Source organism: Monodon monoceros, unplaced genomic scaffold (assembly GCF_005190385.1).
Source record: "Monodon monoceros isolate NGI ecotype Baffin Bay Population unplaced genomic scaffold, NGI_Narwhal_1 Super_Scaffold_22, whole genome shotgun sequence".
Classification (NCBI taxonomy): Eukaryota; Metazoa; Chordata; class Mammalia; order Artiodactyla; family Monodontidae; genus Monodon; species Monodon monoceros.
The window spans coordinates 22,395,707-22,420,786 of record NW_021703779.1 but is presented as its reverse complement, the minus strand read 5'-3'; the positions used below and the strand labels follow the sequence as shown (position 1 = coordinate 22,420,786).

Sequence of the window (25,080 nt, the reverse complement as noted above, 5' to 3'; positions counted from 1 at the left end):
ATGGACAATGAGTCCAAGGACAGCAACAAGAAAAGCATCAGGTGAGGACCTAGATGACATGAGCTCCAGAGGAAAAGGCACAGAAGAATGCAAAAGCCCAGCAATGAAGATCAGAATCTCCACTTAGGAAGCCAATCTCAACACCCAACGCTGAGTGAGTAGGTAGTTTGAGAAGATGCATCCACCAGGGAGAGTTGCAGGAAAAGCAGTAGCTCTGGACGGCAAGATAGATGTGTCAAGCAAGTGCCATCAGTTGCCTGTTATGGGGAGTAGAGATCCCAATACTTCTGCCCACTGCATCTTGATATTGGAGTTGTCAAGGCAAACAGTCCAGTCCAGCACTGGATGCAACCATGTCTTATTCACATAGAGAAGAGACAGCAAGGTCAGCTTCAGTAGTGCGTGTCAGTCTCCCACGGCCAGCACATCCCTCCTGATTTGCAAGCACCCTTCTTGTGCCGAAGAAGAAAGATACAGTAGTGGGGATGGCCAGGGACCACACGATGCAGCCGCTTAAAACCAACAAAGGAGCACACCTGAGTCTGAAAGAGAGGAAGATACGCCCCCACAAGGTGATAAGCCCATCACAAACTGTGAGGATGCTTTATCTCCTGGTAAGGAAAGTGCCATCCCCCACAAGGCCCATTCTTATGCGGCCGAGTTGGGGCCAAAAGACCCCACGTGGGAGAATGCCTTTCCTAACAAGAAGAAACGTTCTTCCTCTTGAAGGAGATTGAGGACGCCATGAAATGGTGTTCGGAGGGCCAAGTGGGAAGGTTTAGACTGAATGGGAGTGATAAGAGCCAAGGGAGAAGACAGCAGTGTGGAAATTAGAACAGAGGAAAGGATGGAGCAGAGCAAAAGGGAGTGTTTGGGAGCATTGTCAAGATCCCCCAACAGTCAGTCCCAGCACTCTTCTGATGAAAGAGTGATTCCAATACCTATGGGGAGAGTCAGCTGTGGCCCTGATTATGTTTCTGAGGCAGTTGACTTTGCCAGACTTTTTATTTTTACTCCCATTATTAAGCCTTACTTTTAATATGCCTTTAATGGTAAACCTTTTCAAGTTCTTTTTGGAAGTATGGTATAAATTTTTCTTTAAAAAAGAATAAACACTTGAGCAAAATAAAACTTTAGATAGCTTAAAACTGGGATTGTTTTATAACATGATTGAGTATTAATAATAACAAGAATAATAGCTGGCATTTAATGAGTCAGGCATTGGACTAAAGGTTTTACAACTATCGCCTTATTTACTTCTGACAGTGATAGATCATATTTTTATTTCTAGCTTTCAGAAAAGAGAACTAAGACATAAAGAAGTTATCTAACTTATGGTAAGCAGCGCCCAGGGCAAAACCTACTTAAGGGCACTGTGAGAACTTTACAAGGACAAAAAAGAACAGAGTAGTAAATAAGTTCAAAGTGGAGTGGGCCATTTTGAGAACACTGGACAAGGCTGCTGAAATAACAGCGAATTAGGTAAGTAGTTAAGAATTGGTACCTACTCTCAGAATACTTTAAAGAGTAATAATCATGGCAACTATTAAACTAACCATGAAAAGTTAGGTTTATGTGAATGTGTCTCCTTCCATAGAGCTCAAAGTCCTTGAAAAGGAATCTTTCCTCTGAAGCCCACGCTATAGTGCTATGTATCCTGCGGATGTCTGTTTTGAGACTGGTGGTGTCTGCTTGCTTAACAGTTAGAAATGCAAAGCACAGAGAAGTTATATCATCGCATCTATTTTGAGGCAGCAAAAATGAGGCCTTCTTACCCAATAGGATATCTTGATAAAAGTGTTGTCTCAATGGGCAAGGGCACAGACAGCCGCCATATTGCTGATTTAGAGGGTCTTCCCCTAACATCCTCCAAAGCTGTGTTTCTTTGTTTTCTTAACAAATACTTCCTTGCTTACTCCCCAGCTTTTTCAAAGAACAGTAAAAACTGAGAGCAGAACCTTTTTTCTTATAAACTAGATGATATAAAATAGAAACAATAGTTCCAGCAACGTGGTCTTCTCCCTACAGTTAATGGGTATGTTCTCTATAGGCTCTGACTTGGGAATTTCTAAGGAATCATAAAAAGAATGGCCTTCAAAGACAAAAACAGCTAGGGCTTGAACCTCCATTGTGCAACCTTCTAATTCTTAGGGAAAATTTTCCTCAACTTTCTTGAGTCTTGGTTTCTTCATCTATGAAACGTGAGGCAAAAAGTACTTCCAAAGTTCTTGGAAGATACAGAGGGTCTGGCATCCATAAATGCGAGAGTCTCTGGCAACCTCCCTCCCTTCCCAGTAAGGTAATAGCCTTTCTTCCATTTCCCAACTGGTTTTAAAATAAAAATTATTGTTCAAATTTGATGCAGACATATCTTTTGTTCTTGTTTTGGCTTTGGTTTTGGTAGTGGTTTTGCCCACCTCCCTATCTCAAGTTTATATTATATTATATATTGTAAGTATGTATTTATGTGACTACCCCAGAAACTTTGCAAATGTACTTTCTTTGTCTAATTCATTTAGAGCACTTTGACGTGGACCATTCCTTGTACACAGTGGTATTAAATAATTATTGACAGCTTGACAGCATATATTTACTTTAACCCATCATTCTTTTTCTACTGGCAAATAATTACAAGATTTCTTCCAAGGAGTAGCCTACATTTTGTAGCTTAAATGTCAAAAAGGCAAGACTTGTCAGCTAAGGAGCAAGGATGATGTATTCTACAGTCAAACTGGTGCAACATCAAGGCTGAGGCTGGACATTGTGGATTCTGGATCCAGAAGTCTCAAGATTTCCAGTTTCAGTAAATGCTGTTATTCATTCTAAGAGTCCCCATCACTCAATTTTTACGTGCAGTCTGGATAGCTGAAACACACCTGGAACATTCACTAATACTTAGCACACTGGGAAGGGTTCTCTCCAACAATCTGAGATTCATTCATTCACATATGACGATATGTTCCCTGGTTTCCTAGGAAAGGTCATGTACCTCCTGAAGAGCAAAAATTCCATCCATCAAGTCTGCATCCCCCAAATTTAAAAACATTAAATGTGCTCATTTATGAAGAAATCCCTTTTAAAGTTAAACGTTTTACTTCTGTTTATTGTTGGTTTAATAAACATCAAGAACCATGACAACGTAGGATGCATTAATACATCGCCCCAGATCTATTCTTCCCTTCCACTGACCTCCATCCCTCCATCTACAGGGGTCAAGAGGGAGGGCAGAACTTCCATGCTTCTAGAAATTTCTCCCACCCCTCCTCCTCCTTCCTAACCCCTCTATCACTCTTTATTTCAAGATCATTAACTAATCCCATATACCCTCTACTTCTGTTTCTGGCCGTTAACAACCCAGATCTCTTGGTTTATACTCAATGCTCTGAACCCTTTCCACTATGCCCTCTAAAGATAGTTTCAAACTTTTTTTGTTACAGGACCCTGTAAACTCTTAAATGTAATTGAGGACCTCCAAAGAGCTTTGGTTTATGTGGGTTACATTTACTAATATTTGCTGTATTCAAAATTAACGGACATTTTAAAAATATTAATTCATTTAAAAATAAGTCCATTACATGTTAACAAATATTACATATTTTTTATGAGGAAAAAAATTAGTGAGAAGAGCAGCATTGTTTTACATTTTTGCAAATCTCTTTACTGCCTGGTTTAACAGAAGACAGCTGGATTCTTATATCTGCTCCTGCCTTCAATCTGTTGTGACATGCTATTTTAGTTGAAATATATGAAGAAAATACGGCCTCACCCAGATATGTGGTTAGAAAAAAGAGGATTATTTTGAGAATCTTTTCATATAACCGTGGATATTATTCTTTAACACTATATCAAAACTCAACAAATGGTAGTTTCTTAGCAGTTAGTTGCAATGTGAAACCAAAAACCGTACTACTAAACTTGTTTTTAGTTCCATTAAAATCCATTAGTCTATCTTGCACTTTGAATGGATATTCTACCCACACAGGATTCTATAATATCATGTATCACTCATTTGAAAAACACTGTGTCACTGAGTTACGCAGATTTTCCAAATGCTGACACATTTTATTATACAATATTTAAAAATTACATTTGTTAATATCACCACTAAACTCATCTGAAGAGTCTTTAAGTGTTGGGAAACTATCACCTTAGTGGATAAAAGTTTTCCGAAAATCAAAATCATACTCGAAAGCTCAAATTTTATCATTGGCAACAAATATTGTCATTTTCCTTGAAGTAACATGTTCAGTTCATTCATTTATGAGAAATGGTCAAATACCCAAGTCTGGGTAGCCATAACTTTTTCTGTCAGTCTTTCTTTCAAGAAAGAACAGTCTACAGGGGAAAAAAGTTGTTGGTTCAGCTGGCAGCTCAACCAATTGCACCCGTGATTTTCTTCAAGCCAACCATTGTACCTCGGTATGTAGAAAAAGTGTTTTATGCACTTTTCCCATTTAATCACAGTATAATAAGTACGTATGCAATCAAAGGTTGAGACTGAATACACTGCTGTTCTAGAACTCATGATCCATCATGAGCAAAACCCCCTGAATGTTATCAGTACTATAAAAGGGGTGTAAAGGTTGAACAAAGGGAGCTAGAATTGTCACAACATATTGACATGATCCTATGATCTCTTTATAAACCTTTCTGTAAACTTCAAAAATGAGCTTTGTCATCTGGTACTTACACTTTATCCTTGTACCAATTAGGATGTCTTTGACTGCAGGTAAAAATAAACCTTACTCAAAATGATTTAGATAATCAGGAAAAGCTGTCACCTCTCAAATTGAGAAATTTCAAGGCAGGGTATCTTTAGGGTTGGTTAATTCAGGGCTCATGGTCCCAAGGTGCGTCTAACATTTCCAAGTGACTCATGAATATGTGACAGGTCCAGTACAGACCATTTTTTTTTAAGTCTTTATTGAATTTGTTATAATATTGTTTCTGGTTTATGTTTTGGTTCTTTGGCCAGGAGGCATGTGGGATCTTAGCTCCCCGACCAGGAATTGAACCTGCACCCCCTGCATTGGAAGGCGAAGTCTTAACCACTGGACCACCAGGGAAGTCCCGAGGTCCAGTGTATAATACAATGCTGCCTTTTCCTATGAGTCTCTTTATAAGGAGGAAGAAACCTTTCCCAGAGCCCCTCTAGCAGACCTCATCTCTCATTTCATACCACCTTGCACCGCGTGTCCACACCTACGCCAAATAGCAGATACAAGGAATGGGATATCCATAAATAGCTAAGATTAATCCAAACTTTAAAAAAAGAATGTCTATACATGTATAACTGAGTCACTTTGCCATACAGCAGAGATTGGCACACCATTGTAAGTCAACTATACTTCAATCAAAAAAATATATATGCAAAATGAACCACCAAAAGCTTAAATAAGAATGCTTCTCTCCTGAATGCCTAAGACCGCTTGAGCCCGCTCACAAATTGGGAGGAGGAGTCACGAGCAACGAACACAGGGGCGCCTCAGTGTGTTTTTCTATTTGATTAAGACTGATTCCTCCTGAAAAACAAATGTGATCGATCTTGGAAGATTAATGTTGAATGGTACAACACAAATGTATTAAAGAATTTATTGAAATAAAACTAACTTAAAAGGCAAAAAAAAAAAGATTAATCTAAATTTACCCTTGAGCTTTAGGTAAGTCAACCTTCCCTAAGGGACGAATACCTGGATAAAATCAGGTTTCATTCAAGAAAGGAGAAAATGGGGAGGGGGTTTGGGGGTAAGTGCCAACCGTGCCCGGCCCACAGCCTCTCTGCTCTCGCCCTCACACATTAAAGGTTGCTGACGGCAAACCCCTGTGCCTCCTGACTTGAGGGCTTTTTACTGGTCATGGAGCTATAAACGACACAGAGGGCAGGCCAGATGTGCCATAGATATTAGTGGCCCAGGAGTAGCCCTCAACCAATGATCCACAGGGAGTTGATGGATAAATATCCAGCTTCCTGGGCACCCATTTGAGATAACTTTGAGATGCACTGTACATTTCCCAGAATTAACCAGTGGAATAAGCCACGGTGGTAACCACTTAACATACTGCACTTTTTTTGGCTGCCCTCCTTGCCCTCTGTCATTTCTTCTCTTCCCTTACCAGTGTTTCATGTTATCGTCTTCCAAATGAACTATTTGCAATAGCATTCTTATCTCAGGATCCGCTTCTGGGGGAACCCAAACCAGGAAAACAGTCCTTCCCTCAAAAAAATCCACTACAATCAGAAACTCAGAAGCCCTTTTTCAATTCTTTGTTCTCAGAGCCTTTATTACCATCTTTCTCCTATAAGAGTTCCTGCTTTCTGCCAAACGCTGAAAAAATGAATAAAGAAATACTTACTCTTGTTTAAGCATGCACACAAAATATTTTTATTAAGTACATAAAATCAATCATGTTGCCTCCTATACCCAGGTGCCTTCTCAGGAACGACCTCCCCCCAGCCTCTGCTCAAAGGGCAGCCATTTGTAGCCACACTTTGACCCAAGTATAACCAATCCTTTGGCTGGCAGTGCCCACATGGTATGAAAAGATAAACAAAGACAATCCAGTTTCCTCTCTTGAAAATTTAAATTAGGAAATACCAATACCAAGAGAATGAGGAATTTCACTGTGTGAAGATGAGCTGGAGTTATGAACAGTTTGTCAGAGCCATAAGGCAGTAAATAGAAATTATTATGAACCGGAAACTATGAGAAAAGCAAAATTATGATGGGTGAAGAAATGATACACAAAGAAGAGGAAAACAGTAAGCAGATAGCATCAGTTCCAAAAGAAGTTGGCAGACTAGGAATACTCGAGTTTTATTAATAGGGTAGCTATGGAATGGAGGAGGCTCATGAAGCTCTTTCAAGAGTTGTTTCTGCTCCTACCTCTCCTTCCAACAACAATCTCCATGAGGCCTGGCACTGTTACAGCTACTGAACTGAATTTTCATGAGATTCTGTCTCCTTATTGGCCATGTCTGTCCTGATACCAGTTCCCTTTACAGGAAGAAGCTTGAGTTAATGTCTAACAACCAATATTATAATCAAAATGCTTTTTTAAAGAAACAATCACAGAAAAGGCTGGATTGTTTTCAACATACGATGAGATGTTTAAAATGTGGTCCAAGACGCACAATAATGTGAATTAACTACTGAACTGTACATTTAAAAACGGTTAAGACAGTAAACTTCTGTCATGTGCTATTTAGCACAATTTTTTATATACCGCTATGAGATAATATAAAGAAAATAAGGAAAAAATGGGACTTGGTAAACAGTTATAAAAGAGTTTAAAGTAAAGCATCTTGTCATGTGATACACCCACATAATAGTGGCATTCTTCCAGAATAATAGAATGTTACCCCTGGGTTAAGAGTCAAAGTAAAATAACCTGTTATTCTACTCTTAACCCCACACCCAAATTGAGGATCTGAGAAGATTAAAAGTAGTTAGATAGAGGAATTTTGGAAAAATAAATGGATTTGCTGTGACGGCTTTTCCCAAACCTAGGCAAAGAAGTATACTGACACCACCTGAAAAGTTTCACCTATTTGTCTCACAGGTGCAGAAACAACCGGAAAAGAGTCAGACTCCTCCGTAAGTAATGTCAGGGTCCATCACCTGGCTAGTGCACTGCTTTAAAACAGCAATAAAAGAAAGGTCACTTCATTGGGGGTCATGTGCATTCCTAGAATAACATGGGAAAACATGTAGTCTACACATGAGCAGGTTAGTGTAGCTGCATCTCCTGTCTTGTCCAAAGTGCCAGCAGATGACTAGATGTTAAGGAAGGAGTTAGTAACCAGCCAGCCCGCCAGCCAGCCAAGGGCAATCAGAGATGCATTTGCCCTCTCAAACGAACTAAAAGTGAGAGTGAGAGACCCCCAGCGATGCGAGGAAGAGAGGCAAAGGGCCCCAGGGTCTCTGATGGACCCCGAAAGGTGCCCCTAAAAGACTCAGCCTCAAACACCTGCCAGATCTACAGAGTGTGGATGCTAGATCACCAAACAATGGCAGGCAAGCAAGAATATTCTTGTCCTCTTTACCCTCTGCCTCTTCTAGCTCTAAACCTAGAGCGGGGTCTGAAATTTCTTTGGAGGAAGAGGGATTAACACGCAAGAGAAAAAGAAAGAACAAACCAACCAGAGTCCCCACCCACCCACCGACTGGCAACCAGCCTGCAGCAAGCAAAGCAGAAGAAAAGAGAAGCTTTACCTTCCAGTGGAATGTAATATTTTGACAGGACAATCACCGACGATAGGTTGTCTTATTACCTAAAAGTGGACACCAAAATCACGGGACTTGGGCTTCCCTGGTGGCGCAGTGGTTAAGAATCCGCCTGCCAATGCAGGGGACACGGGTTCGAGCCCTGGTCCGGGAAGATCCCACATGACATGGAGCAACTAAGCCCGTGCACCACCACTACTGAGCCTGCGCTCGAGAGCCCACGAGCCACAACTACTGAGCCCGCGTGCCACAACTACTGAGCCTGCGCTCTACAGCCCGTGAGCCGCAACCGCTGAAGCCCGCGTGCCTAGAGCCTGTGCTCCGCAACGAGAAGCCCGCACACCACAACAAAGAGTAGCCTCCGCTCACCACAACTAGAGAAAGCCCGCACGCAGCAATGAAGACCCAACGCAGCCAAAAATAAATACATAAAATAATAAAAAAAAAATCATGGGACTTCCCTTAAATTTTATCAAAGGCTAACGAAAGAACCAGCCCCATAGAAAAACGTTAAAGAGATACCGGGAGACAAAAATAAAGTTGCTTTATAATTACACCCCATGAACCCTGCATATTCAATGGAAAGGTTACAGATATTTAATTTCAGGAAACAGGCTGGATAAAAGTGAAAAAGGCTCAATCTGATCATATAAACCTTACATTTTAAAAATAACCAAGGAAAATACCACAAACTTTTATTTGAATAGGGACAATATTTTTGAGTACAAGCAAAGGTACAAGCAAAATAAAACAAAGGATGACAATGTATCTTGAGTTGATATCTAAATAGTTCAAGCAACTGGAGAGCATTAGAACATCACACATTTTTCTATGCAGAAAATGTTGTAAATTTCTATTTTCCAAATTGCAGACCTATTACTTTGCAATATATACCATCAAAATTGAAGGCCTAGGCCCATTCTCTTCTCAATACTCCTTAAGTTTGGGTATCTCTTTCTAACGTGTATAATGAAGCACATACAGATTTTAAGCATAACAATAAAATATTAATAAGAATAGTTATAATTTATTGAGCATTCACTCGGCATCATGCTTGGTGCTGTAAGACATAATCATCTTATCTGACCTTCAAAGTGCTATTGTAGGTACGTAATTGCTATTGTTATTGCCATTCCTGCAGATAAAGACATTGAGGCAGAGAAAAGTGAGGTAATTTGTCCAAGACCATGGAATTAATAACGGCCAGAGCCACACCCAGGACCTTCACTGCTATAGTGTGCTTTACGTTGCTGAGAAAACATTCAGAACGATGAGAGGTGTTTTAGAGTACTGATCAGTCACCAGGCTTTGATTTCTCACCTTGCAGGGGTCCCAGGCTCCTTGAACACCTATGCCATTGGGACACTCGCAGTGGGTACGTTTTTTCCTGACAGACAAAAATCCCACTTTCATGTGGGCCTGCCAGTGAACTCACCTGAAGTGCTTAATCCTCTCAGCTCCCAGCTACGTCCCTTTAATAAGTCCTAAAATGATTAAAATAAATCCTCTTTACCACTCCCATCAGCAACAAAATTATTAACAACTGAATATGATTTCCCTATGTTCCCGGTTTGCCTGGAGACAGAATTCAGGAATCTATTAAAATTACTGCTGGCCATCAAGCAGAAAAACAAACATGCTTTCTATAATTCCTTCTTAATAGCACTGGACCAATTTACTAAGCACCATGACCTGCAAACAACTACACGGTTCTCCCAAGTGACAGCATGCTGGCACTATTCATTCTGCTTTAAAAATAAATAAATAAAAAATAAAAAGCATCTTCCTCATTACAACCTTGATGTTTTCTACATTGGTAGATTCTAATATTTTGTTTGTAAATGATCCCTCATACCCGTGGAAACTGTGTGAGGCTTGTGGTATTTCTATAAATAAATATTCTTTATAGCAAGGAAATAACATACCAAAACCATATAATCATTCCTATATACATATTATCTTGAAAATACATTTTTGCTTCAACGGAGATTTTTGTCAGAAGATCCGATTGGGTGATGTGATTGGCTGCATCCTAATACGCTGAGGGTCACAGGGAGAAGCTTTCACTTCTCCCCTTGCTTCTGGGTTCCAGGTTGCCCCTGACAGAGGTCACAGCCTGCCCTCTTTCCCACGTTTCTCAGTCCTGTGCTTTTCTTCCTTATCATCATCCTTCCCTGCTTCTCTTCACTTTCGCGTCCTCATTAACTTCACTGTCTTCATCAGATGACTCAGAGTGATAACAGAGGGGTGACTGGTAAACGAATTGCATTAGCAATCAGTTTACTGAAGGCTGACCCTGCCCCCTTATAGGTGTGAATTCGGGAATTATAGAGTCAAGGTAATGGAGGTTGGGGGGATAGGGAGAGCAAGAAGGAGAGAAAAGGCAGGGAGGGAGGGGGAGGGAATGTGACATCTCAGATATTTGTAGCAATGCACTTAGAAGAGATGTTATATGATAAATGTGTTATCCCGTTCTCACCGTGATAATAGATCTTTGGAAAATAAAAAATATATATATATAAATATATATACACACACATATGTACAAACACAGACACAGACACACACACACATATATAAAATGCTTTAGATGAACGCCTGGAAGAGTTTTAGGAAGAGAATCTGGAGTTTCTCCTTGATTCTTCTACTCATAATTTTTTTCCGCAAATAATTCCATTTCAGTTGGTACAGGGTGGAGGGTGGAGAGTGGGAGAAAAAAAAAACATATCTGGGGAGAGGGGGAAGATGGCAGAAGAGGAAGAGGCGGAGATCACCTTCCTCCCCACAGATACACCACAAATACATCTACACGTGGAACAACTGCTACAGAACACCTACTGAACGCTGGCAGAAGACCTCAGACCTCCCAAAAGGCAAGAAACTCCCCACGTACGTCGGTAGGGCAAAAGAAAAAAGAATAAACAGAGACAAAAGAATAGGGACGGGACCTGCACCAGTGGGAGGGAGCTGTGGAGGAGGAAAGCTTTCCACACACTAGGAAGCCCCTTCGCGGGCGGAGACTGCGGGTGGCGGAGGGGGAAGCTTCGGTGCCCTGGAGGAGAGCACAGCAACAGGGCTGCGGAGGGCAAAGCAGAGAGATTCCCGCACAGAGGATCGGTGCCGACCGGCACTCACCAGCCTGAGAGGCTTGTCTGTTCACCCGCCGGGGCGGGGGGGGCTGGGAGCTGAGGCTCGGGCTTCAGGTCAGAGAGCAGGGAAAGGACTGAGGTTGGCGGCATGAACACAGCCTGCAGGGGGTTACTGCACCACGGCTGACTGGGAGGGAGTCCGGGGAAAAGTCTGGACTTGCAGAAGAGGCAAGAGACTTTTTCTTCCTTCTGTTTCCTGGTGCGCGAGGAGAGGGGATTAAGAGCGCTGCGTAAAGGAGCTCCAGAGATGGGCGCGAGCCGCGGCTAACAGCGTGGACCCCAGAGACGGGCACGAGACGCTAAGGCTACTGCTGCCGCCACCAAGAAGCCTGTGTGCGAGCACAGGTCACTATCCACACCTCCCTTCTGGGGAGCCTGTGCAGCCCGCCACGGCCAGGGTCCCGGGATCCAGGGACAACTTCCCCGGGAGAACGCAGGCGCGCCTCAGGCTGGTGCAACGGCCCGCCAGCCTCTGCCGCAGCAGGCTCGCCCCGCATCCGCACCCCTCCCTCCCCCCGGCCTGAGTGAGCCAGAGCCCCCGAATCAGCGGCTCCTTTAACCCCGTCCTCTCTGAGCAAAGAACAGACGCCCTCTGGCGACCTACACGCAGAGGCGGGGCCAAATCCAAAGCTGAGCCCCGGGAGCTGTGCCAACAAAAAAGAGAAAGGGAAATATCTTCCAGCAGCCTCAGAAGCAGCGGATTAAAGCTCCACAATCAACTTGATGTACCCTGCATCTGTGGAATACCTGAACAGACAACGAATCATCCCAAGTTGAGGAGGTGGACTTTGAGAGCAAGATTTATTATTTTTTCCCCTTTTCCTCTTTTTGTGAGTGTGTATGTGTTTGCTTCTGTGTGAGATTTTGTCTGTATACCTTTGCTTTCACCATTTGTCCTAGGGTTCTATCCGTCCATTTTTTTTTTTGGTTGTTTGTTTTTTTCTGTTTTTTTTTAACTTAAAAAAATTTTTTTTTCTTAATTATTTTTTATTAGAATAACTTTATTTTATTTTATCTTCTTTCTTTCATTCTTTCTACTTTTTCTCCCTTTTATTCAGAGCTGTGTGGATGAAAGGCACTTGCTGCTGCAGCCAGGAGGCAGGGCTGTGCCTCCGAGGTGGGAGAGCCAACTTCAGGACACTGGTCCACAACAGACCTCCCAGCTCCACATAATATCAAATGGCAAAAATCTCCCAGAGATCTCCATCTCAACACCAACACCCAGCTTCACTCAACGACCAACAAGCTACAGTGCTGGACACACTATGCCAAACAACTAGCAAAACAGGTACACAAGCCCACCCATTGGCAGAGAGGCTGCCTAAAATCATAATGAGGCCAAAGACACCCCAAAACACACCACCAGACGTGGACCTGCCCACCAGAAAGACAAGATCCAGCCTCATCTACCAGAACACAGGCACTAGTCCCCTCCACCAGGAAGCCTACACAACCCACTGAACCAAACTTAGCCACTGGGGACAAACACCAAAAACAACGGGAACTACAAACCTGCAGTCTGCAAAAACGAGACCCCAAACACAGTAAGAAAAGCAAAATGAGAAGACAGAGAAGCACACAGCAGTTGAAGGAGCAAGATAAAAACCCACCAGATCTAACAAATGCAGAGGAAATAGGCAATCGACCTGAAAAAGAATTCAGAATAATGACAGTAAAGATGATCCAAAATCTTGGAAATAGAGAAAATGCAAGAAACATTTAACAAGGACCTAGAGGAACTAAAGGTGAAACATGCAATGATGAACAACACAATAAATGAAATTAAAAATACTCTAGATGGGATCAATAGCAGAATAGCTGAGGCAGAAGAATGGATAAGTGACCTGGAAGATAAAATAGTGGAAATAACTACTGCAGAGCAGAATAAAGAAAAAAGAATGAAAAGAACTGAAGACAGTCTCAGAGACCTCTGGGGTAACACTAAATGCACCAACATTCGAATTATAGGGGTTCCAGAAGAAGAAGAGAAAAAGAAAGGGACTGAGAAAATATTTGAAGAGATTATAGTTGAAAACTTCCCTAATATGGGAAAGGAAATAGTTAATCAAGTCCAGGAAGCACAGAGAGTCCCATACAGAATAAATCCAAGGAGAAACACACCAAGACACATACTAATCAAACTGTCAAAAATTAAATACAAAGAAAACACATTAAAAGCAGCAAGGGAAAAACAACAAATAACACACAAGGGAATCCCCATAAGGTTAACAGATGATCTTTCAGCAGAAACTCTGCAAGCCAGAAGGGACTGGCAGGATATTTTTAAAGTTATGAAGGAGAAAAACCTACAACCAAGATTACTCTACCCAGCAAGGATCTCATTCAGATTTGATGAAGAAATTCAAACCTTTACAGACAAGCAAAAACTCAGAGAGTTCAGAACCACCAAACCAGCTTTACAACAAATGCTAAAGGAACTTCTCTAGGCAAGAAACACAAGAGAAGGAAAAGACCTACAATAACAAGCCCAAAACAATTAAGAAAATGGGAATAGGAACATACATATCAATAATTACCTTAAATGTAAATGGATTAGGGCTTCCCTGGTGGTGCAGTGGTTGAGGGTCCGCCTGCCGATGCGCGGGACGCAGGTTCATGCCCCAGTCTGGGAGGATCCCGCATGCCGCGGAGCGGCTGGGCCCGTGAGCCATGGCTGCTGAGCCTGCGCGTCCGGGGCCTGTGCTCCGCGGTGGGAGGGGCCGTGGCAGTGAGGGGCCCACGTACTGCAAAAAAAACAAAACAAAAAAATGTTAATGGATTAAATGCTCCCACCAAAAGACACAGACTGGCTGAATGGATACAAAAATAAGACCCATATATATGCTGTCTACAAGAGACCCACTTCAGACCTAGAGACACATACAGACTGAAAGTAAGGGGATGGAAAAAGATATTCCATGCAAATGGAAACCAAAAGAAAGCTTGAGTAGCAATTCTCATATCAGACAAAATAGACTTTAAAATAAAGACTATTAGAAGAGACAAAGAAGGACACTACATAATGATCAAGTGATCGATCCAAGAAGAAGATATAACAATTGTAAATATTTATGCACCCAACACAGGAGCACCTCAATACATAAGGCAAATACTAACAGCCATAAAAGGGGAAATCGACACTAATACATTCATAGTAGGGGATTTTAACACCCCACTTTCACCAAAGGGCAGATCATACAAAATGAAAATAAATAAAGAAACACAAACTTTAAATGATACATTGAACAAGATGGACTTAATTGATATTTATAGGACATTCCATCCAAAAACAACAGAATACACATTTTTCTCAAGTGCTCATGGAACATTCCCCAGGATAGATCATATCTTGGGTCACAAATCAAGCCTTGGTAAATGTAAGAAAATTGAAATTGTATCAAGTATCTATTCCAACCACAACGCTATGAGACTAGGTATCAATTTCAGGAAAAGATCTGTAAAAAATACAAACACATGGAGGCTAAACAATACACTACTTAATAACGAAGTGATCACTGAAGAAATCAAAGAGGAAACTAAAAAATACCTAGAAAGAAATGGCAATGGAGACACGACGACCCAAAACCTATGGGATGCAGCAAAAGCAGTTCTAAGAGGGAAGTTTATAGCAATACGATCATACCTTAAGAAACAGCAAACATCTCGAATAAACAACCTAACCTTGCACGTAAAGCAATTAGAGAAAGAAGAACAAAAAAACCCCAAAGTTAGCAGAAGGAAAGAAATCATAAAGATCAGATCAGAAATAAATGAAAAAGAAATGAAGGAAATGAGAGCAAAGATTAATAAAACTAAAAGCTGGTTCTTTGAGAAGATAAACAAAATTGATAAGCCATTAGCCAGACTCATCAAGAAAAAAAGGGAGAAGACTCAAATCAATAGAATTAGAAATGAAAAAGGAGAAGTAACAACTGACACTGCAGAAATACAAACGATCATGAGAGATTACTACAAGCAACTCTATGCCAATAAAATGGACAACCTGGAAGAAATGGACAAATTCTTGGAAATGCACAACGTGCCAAGAATGAATCAGGAAGAAATATGAACAGACCAATCACAAGCACTGAAATTGAAACTGTGATTAAAAACCTTCCCACAAACAAAAGCCCAGGACCAGATGGCTTCACAGGTGAATTCTGTCAAACATTTAGAGAAGAGCTAACACCTGTCCTTCTCAAACTCTTCCAAAATATAGCAGAGGGAGGAACACTCCCAAACTCATTCTAGGAGGCCACCATCACCCTGATAACAAAACCACACAATGTCACAAAGAATCAAAACTACAGGCCAACATCACTGATGAACATAGGTGCAAAAATTCTCAACACAATACTAGCAAGCAGAATCCAACAGCACATTAAAAGGATCATACAACATGATCAACTGGGGTTTATTCCAGGAATGCAAGGATTCTTCAATATGTGCAAATCAATCAACATGATACACCATATTAACAAATTGAAGGAGAAAAACCATATGGTCATCTCAATAGATGCAGAGAAAGCTTTCGACAATATTCAACACCCATTTATGATAAAAACCCTGAAGAAAGACGGCACAGAGGGAACTTTCCTCAACATAATAAAGGCCATATGTGACAAACCCACAGACAACATCATCCTCAATGGTGAAAAACTGAAAGCATTTCCACTAAGATCATGAACAAGACAAGGTTGCCCACTCTCACCACTCTTATTCAACATAGTTTTGGAAGCTTTAGCCACAGCAATCAGAGAAGAAAAGGAAATAAAAGGAATCCAAATCAGAAAACAAGAAGTAAAGCTGTCACTGTTTGCAGATGACATGATACTATACGTAGAGAATCCTAAAGATGCTACCAGAAAACTACTAGAGCTAATGAATATATTTGGTAAAGTAGCAGGATAAAAAATTAATGCACAGAAATCTCTGACATTCCTATACACTAATGATGAAAAATATGAAAGTGAAATCAAGAAAACACTCCCATTTACCAATGCAACAAAAAGAATAAAATATCTAAGAATAAACCTATGTAAGGAGACAAAAGACCTGTATGCAGAAAATTATAAGACACTGATGAAAGAAATTAAAGATGATACAAATAGATGGAGAGATATACCATGTTCTTGGATTGGAAGAATCAACATTGTGATAATGACTCTACTACCTAAAGCAATCTACAGATTCAATGCAATCCCTATCAAACTACCACTGGCATTTTTCACAGAACTAGAACAAAAAATTTCACAATTTGTATGGAAACAAAAAGACCCCGAATAGCCAAAGCAATCTTGGGAACGAAAAATGGAGCTGGAGGAATCAGGCTCCCTGACTTCAGACTATACTACAAAGCTACAGTAATCAAGAGAGTATGGTACTGGCACAAAAACAGAAATATAGATCAATGGAACAGGATCGAAAGCCCAGAGATAAACCCGCGCACATATGGTCACCTTATCTTTGATAAAGGAGGCAGGAATGTACAGTGGAGAAACGACAGCCTCTTCAATAAGTGGTGCTGGGAAAACTGGACAGGTACATGTAAAAGTATGAGATTAGATCACTGCCTAACACCATACACAAAAATAAGCTCAAAATGGATTAAAGACCTAAGTGTAAGGCCAGAAACTATCAAACTCTTAGAGGAACACATAGGTGGAACACTCTATGACATAGATCACAGCAAGATCCTTTTTGACCCACCTCCTAGAGAAATGGAAATAAAAACAAAAATAAACAAATGGGACCTAATGAAACTTCAAAGCTTTTGCACAGCAAAGGAAACCATAAACAAGACCAAAAGACAACCCTCAGAATGGAAGAACATATTTGCAAATGAAGCAACTGACAAAGGATTAATCTCCAAAATTTACAAGCAGCTCATGCAGCTCAATAACAAAAAATCAAACAACCCAATCCAAAAATGTGCAGGAGACCTAAATAGACATTTCTCCAAAGAACTAATACAGATTGCCAACAGACACATGAAAGAATGCTCAACATCATTAATCATTAGAGAAATGCAAATCAAAACTACAATGAGATATCATCTCACACCAGTCAGAGTGGCCATCATCAAAAAATCTAGAAACAATAAATGCTGGAGAGGGTGTGGAGAAAAGGGAACACTCTTGCACTGCTGGTGGGAATGTGAATTGGTACAGCCACTATGGAGAACAGTATGGAGGTTCCCTTAAAAACTACAAATAAAACTACCATATGACCCAGCAATCCCACTACTGGGCATATACCCTGAGAAAACCATAATTCAAAAAGAGTCATGTACCAAAATGTTCATTGCAGCTCTATAGCCCGGAGATGGAAACAACCTAAGTGTCCATCATCGGATGAATGGATAAAGAAGATGTGGCACATATATACAATGGAATATTACTCAGTCATAAAAAGAAACGAAATTGAGTTATTTGTAGTGAGGTGGATGGACCTAGAATCTGTCATACAGAGTGAAGTAAGTCAGAAAGAGAAAGATAAATACCGTATGCTAACACATATATATGGAATCTAAGAAAAAAAAATGTCATGAAGAACCTAGGGATAAGACAGAAATAAAGACACAGACCTACTAGAGCATGGACTTGAGGATATGGGGAGGGGGAAGGGTAAGCTGTGACAAAGCGAGAGAGAGGCATGGACATATATACACTACCGAACGTAAGGTAGATAGCTAGTGGGAAGCAGCTGCATAGCACAGGGAGATCAGCTCGGTGCTTTGTGACCACCTAGAGGGGTGGGATAGGGAGGTTGGGAGGGAGATGCAAGAGGGAGGAGATATGGGGATATATGTATATGTATAGTTGATTCCCTTTGTTATAAAGCAGAAACTAACACACCATTGTAAAGCAATTATACTCCAATAAAGATGTAAAAAAAAATAAATTAAAAAAAAACATATCTGGCCTTTATTTAACGTGGGTGTAGTTTTGAAATGCAGGCTGTCTGTCCAATAGGATTGGATTACCTACCAAATGTGTTGGAGTATCTAAAACACTTCTTTAAATCCCTGAGGCACTTCTGGCTTGCCAACCATATGTTGAACCACAAATATTTACATCAATGTGATTCAGAAAAAAAATGACTTGAAACAGAGATTTTTCCCTACAGATAAAGTGGACTAAAGATTCTTGCACCAGGTTGGTGAATGGTGTGTGTTATGGACTGATCTGTGTCCTCCCGAAATTCATATGCTGAAGTCTTAACCCCCAGTTAGGACCTCAGAATGTGACAGGATTCGGAGGCAGAGCCTTGAAAGAGGTGATTAAGGTAAAATGATACGGCTAATATGTTTGGTGTACTTATAAGAAGAAATTAGGACACAGACAAGCACTGAGGAACACCAAGTGAAGACTCAGTGAGAAGACAGACAGCCATCTACAGACCAAGGAGAGAGGCCTCAGCGGAAATGAACCCTACCAGTATCTTGATCTGCAACTTCTAGCCTCCAGAACTGTGGGAAAACCCATTTCTGTTGTTTAAGCCACCCAGACTGTGATACTTTGATATGGCAGCCTGAACCGACTAGCACAGTGTGCCATGCAAGTCCGAATCTTCATCCAAGTTCCCAAAGATCAAAAGTCAGAGACTGGAATTGTTTAACCATGGATATGGTAAGGATATGAAGGGAACTCTGAAACTATGATAGGTAAATGGGGCAAAAGGGTAAATTAAGGCAAAAATACCATGTTTTACTATTCCTTACCAACTTTCAAAATGGGCTGTGACTTACAGGTTGGGGCCAATAATATTACGAACATTAGAGACCTAGAAAGACAGAAAGGATAGCCTTTTTGTAATTTTCATGTATTTTTCTACAACACAGAACATGAATTCTGGGATTCCTTTGGGATTTGGGGGACAGGAAGGATAAGACAAAACATGGAGATGTCCATAGGCAAATAAAACTGCCTGGTCTTATGCCATGGCCTTCCTGTTTCATATTGAAGAGATGCCTTCATAAAGAGCAAATGTAGTGGGAATTCCCTGGCGGTCCAGTGGTTAGGACTCCAGGCTTTCAGTGCTGAGGGCCCGAGTTCAATCCCTGGTCGGGGAACTAAGATCCCACAAGTCGTGTGGCCAAAAATAAGTAAATAAATAAACATAAAGGTATTTAAATAAAATTTTAAAAAAACAGCAAATGTAGTGTTTGATAAGCCACTGAAAACTGAGAGGAAGTAACAAAACTCTCATCAAAGTATCTGCCTTTCAGTCAAAGAAAGCATAATGCATTATCTCCCAAATTATATGAGGATGTTTCAAAGTTCAGTTAGAACTTGTGCATTTGGATACAGGAATCTTATTATACTTAAGAATCAGCTTTACCCATTACAACCTGTGTCGTTTTTTACTACTTATATTAACACATTTTACTGAATTAGCTGTACTTTTGACTTGACAATGTGTTTCACTACAGAAGTCAAAGGCCCATGTGTATGTGTGTATGTGTGATTGCACCTGTTGAAGTGAAAAAGACACCCACAGGAGTTTAGACATTGTGAAAAATAAAAATGATGTATTTGGAGGAATGTATAACTGTCTCTAAACGAAATTTTAGGAATTTTCAACAGGGAACAAAGACAAAATAGCTATCCTAAACACTCAGTGTTTTCCTGAAGTTTTCTTTTTCTTTTCACTTTTTTTCTCCAGGCAGCTTATCTCTATTTTAAGCTCTTGGCCTCCATTGATCTTTACAGATTCTTAACCTTCTGTAACCACACTTTATTCTCTAGAGGGAGATTTGTCTACAGGCCTCATTTCTATGATTCTACTGTTATTAGCCTAATAAGTATTCTCTTTCACACTCACTGCAAAGTGGTTTTCTAACAGCACAAAAAAATAAATGAATAAATAAAAAATGTGACTTCATTTGCTGCACACAAGATCTGTACTTAAAAATAAGAAGCAGTTTTTCTTTCCTATGCTAGTAAGAAATTTGCAGATCCATCAGGTCAAAATAACCAGCACATGCAAAATGCCTGTTACTTACCACCATTATTTTGAAGAGACATTTGAATAGTTGGAAGAATTGTCAGTCTGTACATTTTCCTTTGATTAAAGAGGAGACAGCCTGCCACGACACCAGAAACTGTTAATATTACAACACTAGGCAGCTCAGAAACATACAACTCCTTCTGCTTTCCAACTTGTATTTATTTGAAAAAGGTCTAGGCCGTGTAGTTTATGCCAAATTCTTTAAGAAGGTGTTGTATGCTTAAAGTCTACCTTTCATTAGAATCTTAGATTAAGATCTTAGCAATTATAACATTCCTTTTTCGCTAGGAAATGTTTCTTATGTGACTTCTACAAATACATTACTTAGGTTTTTACTGGTATCTAATATATGCATATGTGCTCACCACTGTTGTAGGACATGCAGGAAATATGAAAAACACCTAAGCACTTCCAACCTGGGCCCAGCAGAACAGCTCTTGCAAAGAAGAGGGGCGAGAAGCAGAAGGACCATCCTGCCATCAACGAGGTAGCTACCACAGAAAACACTATCAACATTCACAAGTGCATCCTGGGAGTGGGCTTCAAGAAGCTTGCCCCTTGGGCACTCAAAAGGATCCAGAAATTTGCCATGAAGGAGGTGGGAACTTCAGATGTACACAATGACACCAGGCTTAGTAAAGCTATCTGGGCCAAAGGAATAAGCAATGTCCCACACTGTATCCATGTGCAATTGTCCAGGAGACTTAATGAGGATGAAGATTCACCAAATAAACTCTATATGTTGGTTAGATGTGTATCTGTCACTACTCTCAAAAATCTACAGACAAAATGTAGATGAGAACTAACCGCTAGCTGTCACATAACATTATAAAACCTCAAAAAAACATACACACACATAAGATATGGTTTCCATATTAAGTTGCTTAAAATTTAACTTAAGAGAAGATTAAGAAACATCAACAACCCAAGACTAAATTCAACTAAATCCTAAGGATGAGTTCTGAAGAGAGAAACTTGAGTGAGAATGGAAATAAACAATGAAAAGCTCAGAAAGGAGGATAATGTAATCTAATCTTTGAATCAACTGACCAATTGCTTTCTCTCAGAGAACATTATAATTGACATTTTGTAAATTCATCAACTGTCATTCTCATCCATAATTCCATTATTTACACTTCACTGGAAATAGCTGGGAAAATTAATTTATTGAGCACATATTATGAGCCAAGAATTATGTACACTCTTTTACACAGATTTTCTCATTTAATCCTCAAAATAGCTCTACAATTTACGTTATATTGCCATCTCATAAATTAAAAAAAAATTTTAAACTGGTAGTTAAACCAGTTTAGGTCCCCACTAAAAGGAACCAGTGTTCCTGGAAGAAATGGTTGATCCGGACTTGGGGAAGGTAAAGTACAAAGTGTACCTGGAATATTTTGTGAGGCAAGAAAGTAAGGAAGCAAGACAACAGAAACAAGAAGAACTACAATCCTGCAGCCTATGGAACGAAAACCACATTCACAGAAAGACAGACAAAATGAAAAGGCAGGGGACGGTGTACCACATCAAGGAACAAGATAAAATGCCACAAAAACAACTAAATGAAGTGGAGATAGGCAACCTTCCAGAAAAAGAATTCAGAATAATGATATGAAGATGGTTCCGGACCTTGGAAAAAGAATGGAGGCAAAGATCGAGAAGACAAAAGAAATGTCTAACAAAGACCTAGAAGAATTAAAGAACAAACAAACAGAGATGAAGGATACAATAACCAAAATGAAAAATAAACTACAAGGAATCAATAGCAGAATAACTGCTGCAGAAGAACGGATAAGTGACCTGGAAGACAGAATGGTGGAATTCACTGCCATGGAACAGAATAAAGAAAAGAGAATGAGAATGAAAAGAAACGAAGACAGTCTAAGAGACCTTTGGGACAACATTAAACACAACAACATTCGCATTATAGGGGTCCCAGAAGGAGACGAGAGGGAGAAAGGACCCAAGAAAATATTTGAAGAGACTATAGTCGAAAACTTCCCTAACACGGTAAACGAAATACCCACCCAGGTCCAGGAAGCACAGAAAGTCCCAGGCAGGATAAACCCAAGGAGAAACACGCCGAGACACGTAGTAATCAAATGGACAAAAATTAAAGACAAAGAAAAATTACTGAAAGCAACAAGGGAAAAACGACAAATAATATACAAGGGAACTCTCATAAGGTTAACAGCTGATTTCTCAGCAGAAACTCTACAAGCCAGAAGGGAGTGGCACGATATATTTAAAGTGATGAAAGGGAAGAACCTACAACCAAGATTACTCTACCCAGCAAGGATCCCATTCAGATTCAATGGAGAAATCAAAAGCTTTACAGACAAGCAAAAGCTAAGAGAATTCAGCACCACCAAACCAGCTCTACAACAAATGCTAAAGGAACTTCTCTAAGTGGAAAACACAAAAGAAGAAAAGGACCTACAAAAACAAACCCATAACAATTAATAAAATGGTAATAGGAACATACATATTTATAATCATCTTAAATGTGAATGGATTAAATGCTACAACCAAAAGACACAGGCTTGCTGAATGGATACAAATACAAGACCCATATATATGCTGTCTACAAGAGACCCACTGCAGACCTAGGGACACGTACAGACTGAAAGTGAGGGGATGGAAAAAGATATTCCATGCAAAAGGAAATCAAAAGAAAGTTGGAGTAGCAATACTCGTATTAGATAAAATAGACTTTAAAATAAAGAATGTTACAAGAGACAAGGAAGGACACTACATAATGATCAAGGGATCAATCCAAGAAGAAGATATAACAATTATAAATATATATGCACCCAACACAGGAGCACCTCAATACATAAGGCAAATGCTAACAGCTATAAAAGAGGAAATCGAAAGTAACAAAATAATAGTGGGGGACTTTATCACCTCACTTACACCAATGGACAGGTCATCCAGACAGAAAATTAATAAGGAAATACAAGCTTTAAATGACACAATAGACCAGACATTTAATTGATATGTATAGGACATTCCAACCGAAAACAGCAGATTACATTTTTTTCGCAAGTGCACACAGAACGTTCTCCAGGACAGATCACATCTTGGGTCACAAATCAAGCCTTGGTAAATTTAAGAAAACTGAAATCATATCAAGCATCTTTTCTGACCACAACGCTATGAGATTAGAAATAAATTACAGGGGAAAAAACCATAAAAAGCACAAACAAATGGAGGCTAAACAATACATTACTAAATAACCAAGAGATAACTGAAGAAATCAAAAAGGAAATCAGAAAATTCCTAGAGACAAATGACAATGAAAACATGACGATCCAAAACCTATGGGATGCAGCAAAAGCAGTTCTAAGAAGGAAGTTTATAGCAATATAATCCTACCTCAAGAAATAAGAAAAATCTCAATAAACAATCTAACCTTACACCTAAAGGAACTAGAGAAAAAAGAACAAACAAAACCCAAAGTTAGCAGAAGAAACCATAAAGATCAGAGCAGGAATAAATGAACTAAAAACAAAGAAAACAATAGGAAAGATCAATAAAACTAAAAGCTGGTTCTTTGAGAAGATAAACAAAATTGATAAACCATTAGCCGGACTCATCAAGAAAAACAGGGAGAGGACTCAAATCAATAAAATTAGAAATGAGAAAGAAGTGACAACAGACACTGCAGAAATACAAAGCATCATAAGAGACTACTTACAAGCAACTCTATGTCAATAAAATGGACAACCTGGAAGAAATGGATACATTCTTAGAAAGGTATAACCTTCCAAGACTGAACCAGGAAGAAAGAGGAAATATGAACAGTCTAATCACAAGGAATGAAACTGAAACTGTGATGAAAAATCTTCCAAGAAACAAAAGTCCAGGACCAGATGGCTTCACAGGTAATTCTATCAAACATTTAGAGAAGAACTAACATCTATCCTTCTCAAACTCTTCGAAAAAACTGCAGAGGAAGGAACATTCCCAAACTCATTCTATGAGGCCACCATCACCCTGATACCAAAACCAGACAAAGATACTACAAAAAAAAGAAAATTACAGACCAATATCTCTGATGAATATAGATGCAAAAATCCTAGACAAAATACTAGCAAACAGAATCCAACAGCACATTAAAAGGATCATACACCATGATCAAGTGGGATTTATCCCAGGGATGCAAGGATTCTTCAATATATAAATATCTAACAAATTGAAGAATTAAAACCATATGATTATCTCAATAGATGCAGAAAAAGCTTTTGACAAAATTCAACACCCATTTATGATAAATACTCTCCAGGATGTGGGCATAGAGGGATCTACCTGAACATAATAAAGGCCATATACGACAAAAGCACAGCAAACATCATTCTCAATGGTGAAAAACTGAAAGCATTTTCTCTAAGATCAGGAACAAGACAAGGATGTCCACTCTCACCACTATTATTCAAGATAGTTTTGGAAGTCCTAGCCACGGCAATCAGAGAAGAAATAAAAGGAATACAAATTGGAAAAGAAGAAGTAACACTGTCACTGTTTGTAGTTGATATGGTACTATACATAGAAAATCCTAAAGATGCCACCAGAAAACTACTAGAGCTAGTCAATGAATTTGGTAAAGTTGCAGAATACAAAATTAATGCACAGAAATCTCTTGCATTCCTATACACTAACAATGAAAGATCAGAAAGAGAAACTAAGGA

At 39.8% G+C, this 25,080-nt stretch overlaps 1 pseudogene; it reads left to right on the top strand.

Annotated features, from left to right (window-relative positions):
• On the top strand, nucleotides 1-21,192 carry LOC114905752 (annotated as a pseudogene).
• Nucleotides 21,193-25,080: the final 3,888 nt, after the last annotated feature.